Source organism: Artibeus jamaicensis, unplaced genomic scaffold, assembly GCF_021234435.1.
Source record: "Artibeus jamaicensis isolate MK-2021 breed Jamaican fruit bat unplaced genomic scaffold, CSHL_Jam_final contig_923, whole genome shotgun sequence".
Lineage (NCBI taxonomy): Eukaryota > Metazoa > Chordata > Mammalia > Chiroptera > Phyllostomidae > Artibeus > Artibeus jamaicensis.
The window spans coordinates 8,123,643-8,133,753 of NW_026522014.1; the positions used below are offsets into that span (position 1 = coordinate 8,123,643).

General features: G+C 37.8%; 1 pseudogene; it reads right to left on the minus strand.

The window, feature by feature from the left end:
- Positions 1-2,006: 2,006 nt before the first annotated feature.
- LOC119055370 (non-POU domain-containing octamer-binding protein-like) lies at positions 2,007-3,379 on the minus strand (annotated as a pseudogene).
- Positions 3,380-10,111: the final 6,732 nt, after the last annotated feature.

Genomic DNA, 10,111 nt, shown 5'->3' on the forward strand with positions numbered 1-10,111 from the left:
CTTGTTTTCTTTTTAAATTTAATGCCTGAGTTATTTGTATGTTACTGAGTTGTATGAGTTTTTGTATATTTTGGATATTCATCCTGTTTAGGAAGGTGGTTTTGAAATATTTTCTCTCATCCTACAAGTAGCCTTTTTATTTGTGGCTGACAATTTTCTTTCCTGTGAAGAACTTCTTACATTTGATATAATTTCACTGGTGTATTTGTGGCTTTGTTGCCTTTGCTTTTGGCATAACCACTCCCTCCCATCTCTAGATTTCCAAGATAAATGCCAAGGGGTTTACTGTCTTTGTTTTATTCCAGGAGTTTTATACTTTCATGTCTTATGTTCAAGTCTCCAATGGGTTATAACCCATTTTGAGTTGATTTTTGAGTATGGTGTCAAATAGACATTTTTATCTTTTGATCTTTTGCATGTGAGTATGCAGTGTTTCCATCCCATTTTTTGAAGAATCTATCTTTTCTCCATTTATATTCTTGGGTTCTTTGTTGAAAATCAATTGATCATATATACATGGTATATTTCTAGGCTGTCTATTCTGTTTCATCAATTTATGTGCCTGTTTTTGTGATAATACCATACTATTTTGATTACTATAGCTTTGTAATATGATTTAAAATCAGGAAGTGTGTTTCCTCTGAACTGTTTTTTCTAGTTTCTCAAAAGTACTTTGGCTACAATACATAGTCTTCTGCAGTTCTATACAAAATTTAGGACTTTTTAAATACTGTGACAAATGCCATTAGAATTTAAAAATTTTTTTTACTGTTCAAGTATAGTTATCTTCATTTCACCCCCACCCCAACCAACCCCACTTCCCACTCTTGATCCTACCCCACTTTGATTTTGTCCATGGATCCTTTATACATGTTCCTGAAAACAGTGAATGCATTCAACCTGTAGGCCACTTTAGGTTGTAGGGACATTTTAACAATGTTAATTCTTCAATCCATAAACATAGAATATCTTTTTATTTATTTGTGCCTTTTAAAATTTCTTTCATCAGTGTCTTATAGTTTTTAATGTACAGATCTTTTACCTTCTTGGTTAAATTGAAAATTTTAATGTGATTTTCTACTTTAAAATGAATTCTAGTGATGAAGGGGTTTTGTTTGTTTGTTTTTGCTAAATGTGTTTTAATAAGTTGATGCTGCATTACTGTCCATTTTCCAGAAAAGCTCCGGAGGTATCAAGGACAAACCAAACATGGTACACCAATTTAAAAAATGCACAGCATAACTGTTTAAGATAGCCAAGGCTAAGAACTACTGTCAAATATTCAGCATACAGCAACCCTGTTCCCAAGTTTGTACAAGGCCTATAAAAAAAAAGCCATTAACAGCAACATCAGACACAAAACTGCCATTCCTGAGTCGTCCCTACCTAAGAAGAAGGGGGCAAGTAACAAGATTTTTAAAAAATATATACTAAAGTGAAAATCTCTAAGAGAAAATGTCTTCCTTAGGCCATAAAGGGATCATGTATGGGCTATAGCAGAATCATATGTATGTTATCTGTGACCTCTGCAGACATTTGCTTGAATTCCCAGAAGTGAATGGAGCGATGGGGCTAAATTCAATGTGGGATGTTAGTGGGTTTTGTGGTATATGTGACAGTGTCTCTGGGGTTGGGGAACTTAAGAATGAGAAAGCAAATACAACAGGATAAACAAAGAATAGGATGGTCAAGTTTAGTGAGGGCTCTAACTGGATCCACGTTCCATTGTTCCCTCTCTCCCACGCCCTCAATAATCTCATGAGACTTCAGGAATGCACCACACAGATATGTTAAATGACATACTATACAGAATTCATTTGTTAAATATTGCCCCTCCCTTGCCCTCTGCCTCCAGCATACTCTCTAGAGTAGTATAAGTAGGGAAGACCTAACTATTGGGAGGAATCCCTAATACTTTTCCAGGGTAGAATTCTGGCTAGTCCAAAAAGGGTCCTTCTCTTAAGGGTTTTGGGGAATTAGACAGTGCAAATTTATTAGTAACAGTGTTATTTGTTTGGAACAAATACAGCTGCAGGAGCTGCATGGTCGAATGCAGAAGGGGTTTCACCAATTGCCTCTATTCCTTCCATTATAGCAGCTTGGCCCTTTTGGTAGTTGGTGAGGTCAATCCCGAGGTTCCATCTGGCATTATAGTGGCAGGTCCTGGAGGAGCTGGGGTACCAGCAGGCACAGGAGCAGGGGCCATGGCACCTCTGTTATTTATGCCCATAGCACCTCCCATAGCTATCTGGCCCATCCGTATCTCCTGATATCTGGCATCAGGAAAGGTTCCCTTAAATCCTTCCTGCTGTCTCTGCACTTCTTCCTCACGGTGCCTGCGCTCCTCTTCCTGCCTGAGCTCTAGTTGCTTTCATTTTCTCACTTCCTAGTTGTGCAGCTCTTCCACCTTCCAAAGTTCTTCTTGATGCCTCATCAGATCCTGCCTCATTAGCATGACCTGGAGCTCATGGCGAGTGGCCTCCATCTCCATTTCCAGTTTCTCAAGAGCTTCCTTGATGTTGCAGTCCACTTGGTCCTGCTGCTGTTTCTCCATGTCAGTGAGTGCCTTCCAGCACATGGCACACTCATACTCAAAGGAGCCAGGCTGTTCAAATTTCAGTGGCTGCTTCTGCTTCTTGTGAAATTTCTGACTCTTTATAACCAGCTTCTCTGGAAGTCCCTTTTCATCACCTAACTGGTCTATGGGCTCCACAGTCACAGGTGGAGGAAAGGTAGTTAGCAGGAAGGAGCCTTCACTGCATCTGCCCAGAGCTTGCAGAGTAGCTGGCTTCCCTGAGAATCCAACAGCACCTTTTCCATGGGGCCTTCCTTGATCACCCACAATGACTACAGCCCTCTCCACCTGGCTGAACACAGAAAAGGCTTCCTCCAGCAGTTCGTTGGACACACACTGAGGAAGATTTCTAACTGTAAGGGATGCACTATGACAGGCAAAGCTCACACACAGCTGCTTTCCACAGAGTAGCATGTTGTCCAGCTCCATTCAGCAATCTCTGCCAGAGTTCTTGTTTCCAAGTGGATAAGCCAAAGCCCTTATTCTTGAATGAAGACTTCACCTGCCTTCCCATATTTCTCAAATACTTTCCTCATTTCCTCCTTAGTGATGTCAGGAGGAAGATTGGCCAGAAAGAGCTGACTACAGTGGGTGATGGTCTTCTCTCCTGGTTTCCTAAAATTCTTCAGGTCAATAGTCAAGCCTTCATTTGGCTGCTGGCTTGTTGCCCATTTGCAGATATTGGTGGTGGTGGTGGCTATTATTGCTGCTGCTGCTGCTGCCAGTGAACTGCCGGTGATGCCAATGATGCTTCCTTAGAGCATGGTTTTGCTTCTCCAAGTTAAAGGTTTTATTGCTCTGCATTTTTAAATTCCTCTACCAACTGTTCTTTCCTCAGACTAATGGCAGCAAAATGGTGAGGTTTCTATTCAACATCATAATCATCACCATCATAGTTAGATCAGCACGTGAAGTTTTCTGTCTGACCATAGAGTCAACAATATCACCTAGGGCTCCTTCTCATTATTACTTGCGGAGGGGGGTGGGGAGCCTGGGGTTAGGGGATGAGAAGGGAACAGTGTTTTCACTGTTATGAGTGCCACTACTATACTAAATTCTATTATGATTAATATAGTTCAGGTTAATTATGTACTAAAGTTAATATTCTTAAAATTGAACAAATAATAGTAATACTGAAAGTGTTATAAGCATTTTAAACTAAATTAAGGAACAGAATTTGTAAATGTGTTTTCATTTACATGGAATCATGACAAAATAATGCTAATATAAAAAATTAGCCCTGGCTGGTGTGGCTCAATGAATTGAGTTTCAGTCTGCAAACCAAAGGGTCTCAGGTTCAATTCCCAGTCAGGACACATGCCTGGATTCCAGGCCAGAACCCCAGTAGGAGAAGAGCGAGAGGCAACCACACATTGATGTTTCTCACCCTTTTTCCCTCCCCTGTCCCCTCTAAAAATAAATAGCTAACATCTTTTTAAAAATTAAATAATCTTTTAAAACATCCAGGAGCTCTGGATCCTGTTTATACTCAAACAAAACACATCAAACCCTAAAACCTCCCATTAGATCTGACACGGCCTTTTAACTTTTGTACAATGTTTTTGTTCCCCTTCTCAGATCATTACTGGGAACAATGATGGTTTCATTTCCAGAGCCAATGGCTTTTGTTAGATTAAGTGACAGCATTTAATTATTTTCCTATGAACTATTCTTATAGTAACTTTTGTATAGCATCACATAGAAACACATACCTGTAGTTTGCCTAACAGGACACTATAAAGATGAACTGCTGGTGAGAATGGTTAAAGAAAGGAAAATAAGTTTATGTAGAAGAGCCATTCGAGTGCTGTAAATTGTTGAATCTCAATCCCACAGCCACCTGTCATCACTACTGTCTTCAAGTAATACACGAATGGTCTTGTCTTTAGTGAACTTGTGATATTGTGGTTGGTGGTATGAAAGAACATTAATCATGTTAACTTCAGTAAAGACATGCACACACATTTTGACATGAAGAAACATATGGAATATGGCATGTCGTTATTATATAACACTGTAATTGGATGTTTTGACTGGATATTATATGCTAGGTTGTATTATATATACTTTATGTGTTCAGTTGAGTCCTATTCCTATGACTGCAACAATTTTGTTTTAATTTTCCTCAGAAAGTTTCTATTTAGCCATCGATCATTATATAAATATTGTTTCTTCCATCTATTTCAAGGTGTCATTACAGATGGTAATTATTTTCTACATGTAGAAATGTATATAATACTGTCAGTTTTGAGGCATGTGCACATAAATGTCTTTTTACATTACAGTTGATGGGAACAACCATAAAGGACACACGGACAAAAACAAGGGGAGGGTGGAAACAGGAGGGAGGTGGGGACAGCTGGGTTTGTGGGGAGGGGTGAGGCAAAAAGGCAGAAAACTGTACTTGAACAACAATAAACTTCAAAAGTATTTAATAAAAAAAGAATCTGAATGCACTGGAAAGTATTACTTATTAGATTTTGCCATGTACAATGTGCACTTTTGCCCAAATTTTTGAGAGGAAAATAAGGATGCGCATTATACATGGGTAGTGTCTGTAAAACCTTGTATTTGTTCTTGTGTTTTCTCATCAGTTGTTATATAAAATTTCTTGTATCATAATATGCTCAAAAATAAATGCTAAAATTTATTTGCAATACAAAAAAAGAAGCTAGTACAAATTGGATAATCAAATGTTATTTCTGACTTCTTATTTTCCAGTATAATTAAACAGAATATATGAGCAGTAAAGATGCAATTTCTTGGAATGTCTAAAGAAAGGTAACCCCCTTGCATAGTTTGGATAGATATTTCTGCTTTGGTAGAGATACGGAGACTTTGAAACTACTTCTTAGGAGCTTTCTTTCAACTAATTTTGATGACTTTATGCCAGGTTAGCCTCACTACAATCATTTACTAGAAAAACACATTATATTGTATATATATAATGCTACAATTAGCTTAAATCGTGCACTTTCTCTTTCTTACTCCTATTTCTGTTTAAATCAGTACGTCATTTATGTTGGTAGGTGGTAGGCAAGACTCCAAAAATATTGCTGGAGTCTACCATGTTAATGTTGAATATGGGATTATTCTCTTGGAAGTATAGCATAAATGCATGTACTATTTGCTTTCACTTTATATTAAGACATTTGATGTATTTTCCTTCTTTTCTTTCCTTCCAGGCATATACATGAACTTTGACAATTGCTAAAATGAGGTCATCTCTCTCATAGTAATAATAAGTCTTAAGTATCCAATTTGAAGTCATAGGCCATATTATGGTTAATATATTCTGTTCTTAGAAAAAAATAGCCACAGATATAGTATAAATTAATAAACTACTTGATTAATCTATCTATGTCTTCTTAGACACAGAGTTGTATGTTTCTCTGAGACAGATTTTTATCCATCTCTTTTTTAAATAACATGAGCTAAATTAAGGACCAATTTATTGAAACATGTTAAATTTAACCCAAGAAAACAAGTGTCTTGTCTTCTTACATTGTCACTCAAGACACTGATCAAGATCACAGAGAAGATAGAGATTATTTATAACAATAAGGTTTATGAAGAAAGTTGAATGTTACTTGTAGATCTATTCCAAGGATTTAAGGATTTGAATCAATACAGAACAATCTTACTTTTAGGCCTCTGTTATTAAGTTCACTTGCGTTCTGAAGGGTCACAGTTTCCATATAATCCTGTTCTTGGCATAGAATCATGGAAACATAGAACCTTAGAATTGAAAGGGAAATTAAGGCTTTAGATTGCAGATTTAAAATAATTTTGTATATATAAAGATGGATTTCCAAGCACAGTTTGAATGATTTGAACTACAGTGGTTTTACTACCCCAGAAGCTGTCTTCCAATAAGATCAAAGAGGGAGAGTACAAATAGGCTTATTCCTGGGCACCTCTGGGGGATTCCCTGAAGACTGTTAGGTTCTCAGTCTAGATATCTGATGAGATCTGAGGTGCCACATGGGCTGATATGGGCATAAGAAAGCAGACTTGTCAATCTGATTGGATTCTTACTCACAGATTGGTGAAGACAGAAGACACCTAGTCTTCAGCACAGATATCCACCTGGAGTTCAACCTCCGTTCCTGCAGGTCACCCCATGCCATCTCCTAACATTTTTCTTCCAACTTTGTACTTTCAGTGCCAGTGTGCTCCTATTAGAGACCCAGACTCATTGCTTATAACAGTAGAATATGTCTAAGATCAGGTTATAATTCTAACACAAGTTCAGTGTATCCTGGATATTTTAATCAATTAATATTACAAAGCATTAAAAATTAAGAAAGAACTCAATAGACACAGACTCTAAACTGTATCTGAATTTCCCTGAAACGGTAAGTGACCATCCTCCACAAGTCAGAGTCATAGTCCTTAGTGGTTCCAGGTTGTCCAGGATAAATGTGTACTTTCTTTCCCTCCTTCCCATTACATGAGCAATCACCACAAAGGAACAATAAAAATGTCTCTTACATTGGTCCTATCTTCTCCAACCCAATCATATTGTGTTGAAAAATATATTTACCAACTTAAGCCTCTTGTCATTGTTTAAAAATGTGTCACAGTGGGAGACAGTCTGGTATAGTTGTTCAACATACAAATTCTGGACTGAGAGAAAAAGTCAGAGAAGAGCAGAGTCAGAGAGAATTGGGTTGTAGAAATGGGTCAAATGACAGTTGCAGTTGTTAGAAACACATTACTTTTCTGCATCTTGTTGGTGTGTGTAGAATGCATCAGTTTAAAAAATTATATTTATTGCTCTTTCTTTGCTCATTCTAAGTGAAGGTTTGTATCTAAAAACAGGAAGAGAACAATCCATTGGATGGTCTGACACACAGTTTAAAAAAAAGAGAATATATTCACAGTGAAATATGGAGAGACAAAACAGGAAAATAAAGAAAATAAGGTGAACAGTACAGGAATAAGGTGAAAATATATAATGCATGTTAGATTCCCCAAAAGAGAGGAAAAAGAAGATGGGACAGACTCAATGCTGAAAATATGGTGACAGAACTTTCCAAAAGTGGTGCAAATCCAGGAAGTCTTAAAAATGTCAAGTTTTAAAAAGAAAAAAGAAATGTATTTCAAATCATATTATATTAAGACCTATGAAAAGCAAAGAACCAAAGTGGAATATCTCACAGGCAACCACAGACTCAAAGATCGATTGCCTTCAAAGGGGAAACAATAATACTGAGAGTTATCAAGCAATTCAGTAGAGACTGGAAGATAATGAAATGACATCTCTGAAGTGATGAAGCAAAATAACTGTTAAATTAGAATCCTATGTCCAGTACAAATATTCATTAAGTATAAAGGTGAAATAAACACATTTTCAGACACACAATACTGAAAAAATATATCTCTAGAAAATCTGTAGTAAAGGAAAATCTAAAGGGAATGCTACATGAATAAAAAAATGAATACAAATAGCATCTTACAAGAGGAGATAAAGAGCAAGGAAAGGGAAAATACAATATCATCTAGAGGCATTTACATCTGTTAACATAACTATAGCATATAAATAAGGCAATAAATAGGCATAGGAATCAAAGGTCCTTGAAAGGAAGCAAGGGTCCAATTACCATTAGACCTTGATAAGACAAGATTTATGTGGTAATTTGTAGGTTAAAGATACAAAATATTTTTTAAAAAGTAGAAAATGAGTGAACAGTGGAAATTACAACAAAGGTAAACAATGTAAAAACCTCAGTAAAATAAATTTAAGTTCAATTATATTGGTAATTACATTAGAGAAAAATGAATAAAACTTCTATTAAAAGCAAAGTCTGCTATACTCGTTTTAAAAGATGACAGTTCTTGGCTGGCCTAGATGGAGGCGTAAAGAGATATACTTAGTCTCCTCACACGACCAAAAGAAGGACAACAACAAATTTAAAAATAAAAACAACCAGAACTGCCAGAAAATCAAACTGTATAGAAGTTTGACAAGCAAGGACTTAAAGAAGAAACATTCATCCAGGCTGGAGGGAGGGGTGGAGACAGGCAGCTGGGGCAGACAGGACGTGCAGCAAGGTGGTGGCAGGAGGACCAGGGGGTCTCACATTCATGTGCAGATAAACCAGGAGGAACAATTGTGGAGTGATATAGACTGTACAACCCAGGGTTCCAGCACAGGGAAATAAAGCCGAAAACCTCTGACTGAAAAAATCTGTGAGGGTTGTGGTGGCAGAAGAAATGCCCAGCCTCACAGGAGAGTTCATCGGAGAGAACCACAGGGTCCTAGAATGTACACAAATCCACCTACCTGGGAATCAACACCAGAAGGGTCCAATTTGCTTGTGGGTAGGAGAGCAGGGGACTAGAAGCTGGCAGAGAGTCGAGCAAGGGGCACTGTTCCCTCTTGGACCCCTCTCCAACATAAAGTGTCACAACACAACTGGTTGTGTTGTATGACCACCTAGCAAATACCTAGCTCCACCCCTTATAATATAACTGGTGTTCCAAGACAAAAAAAAAATGGCCAAAATGAAAGAACAGATCAAAGCTCCAAAAAAAAGAACTAAGTGATGAAGAGCTATCCAACTGTTTTGCAGCCATTCAAGGCCAGGCAGTCCACTCTAGCTTTGGAGAGATTGAAGGAAGTATGTAGAGTGATGGGGACATACCTTTATTCACAGGTAGGCAAGGAGCTGTGCACACTGCAAGCTGTGTGTCTGCCTAAGTAACACAGCTTAAACAAGTAAGAGGCCCCTACTTGTTTAAGTACTAGAGGTGAACAAAGCTGGCTAAATGCGAAAAAATTGTATAACATAACATAACATAACATAACATAACATAACATAATTCTGCACATGTGAGCCCACTTCATGTTATGAGAACAGTTTGTCAGACCTAATCTCAAGTCTATGAGAACACTATGGATCAGCCTCTTCCAAGGTTATGGAAACACTGATTCCCTTGGTTATGCAGACACCTGTGTGAGGAAGCCAGACTGCCTCCATTTAGCCTAAACCACTCTATCAGATGCAGAGTTCAAAACACTGGAAATCAGGGTATGCAAAGTGAAGTGAAGAGAAATGTACAGGGAGCCAACAGTGAAGGGAAGGAAGCTGGTATTCAAATCAATGATTAGGAGCAGAAGGAAGAAATAAGCATTCAACCAGAACAGAATGAAGAAACTAGAATTTTTTTAAAAATGAGGAGAGGCTAAGGAACCTCAAGGACATCTTTAAATGTTCCAACATCTAAATCATAGGGGTGCAAGAAGAAGAAAGAAGAAGGAAGAAGGAAGAAGAAGAAGAAGAAGAAGAAGAAGAAGAAGAAGAAGAAGAAGAAGAAGAAGAAGAAGAGGAAGAGGAAGAGGAGGAGGAGGAAGAGGAAGAGGAAGAGGAAGAGGAGGAGGAGGAGGAGGAGGAGGAGGAAGAAGAAGAAGAAGAGGAAGAAATTGAAAACTTATTTGAAAAAATAATGAAGAACTTCCCAAATCTGGCAAAGGAGATAGACTTTGAGGAAGTCTAGGAAGCTCAGAGAGACCCAAAGAAGCTGGACCCA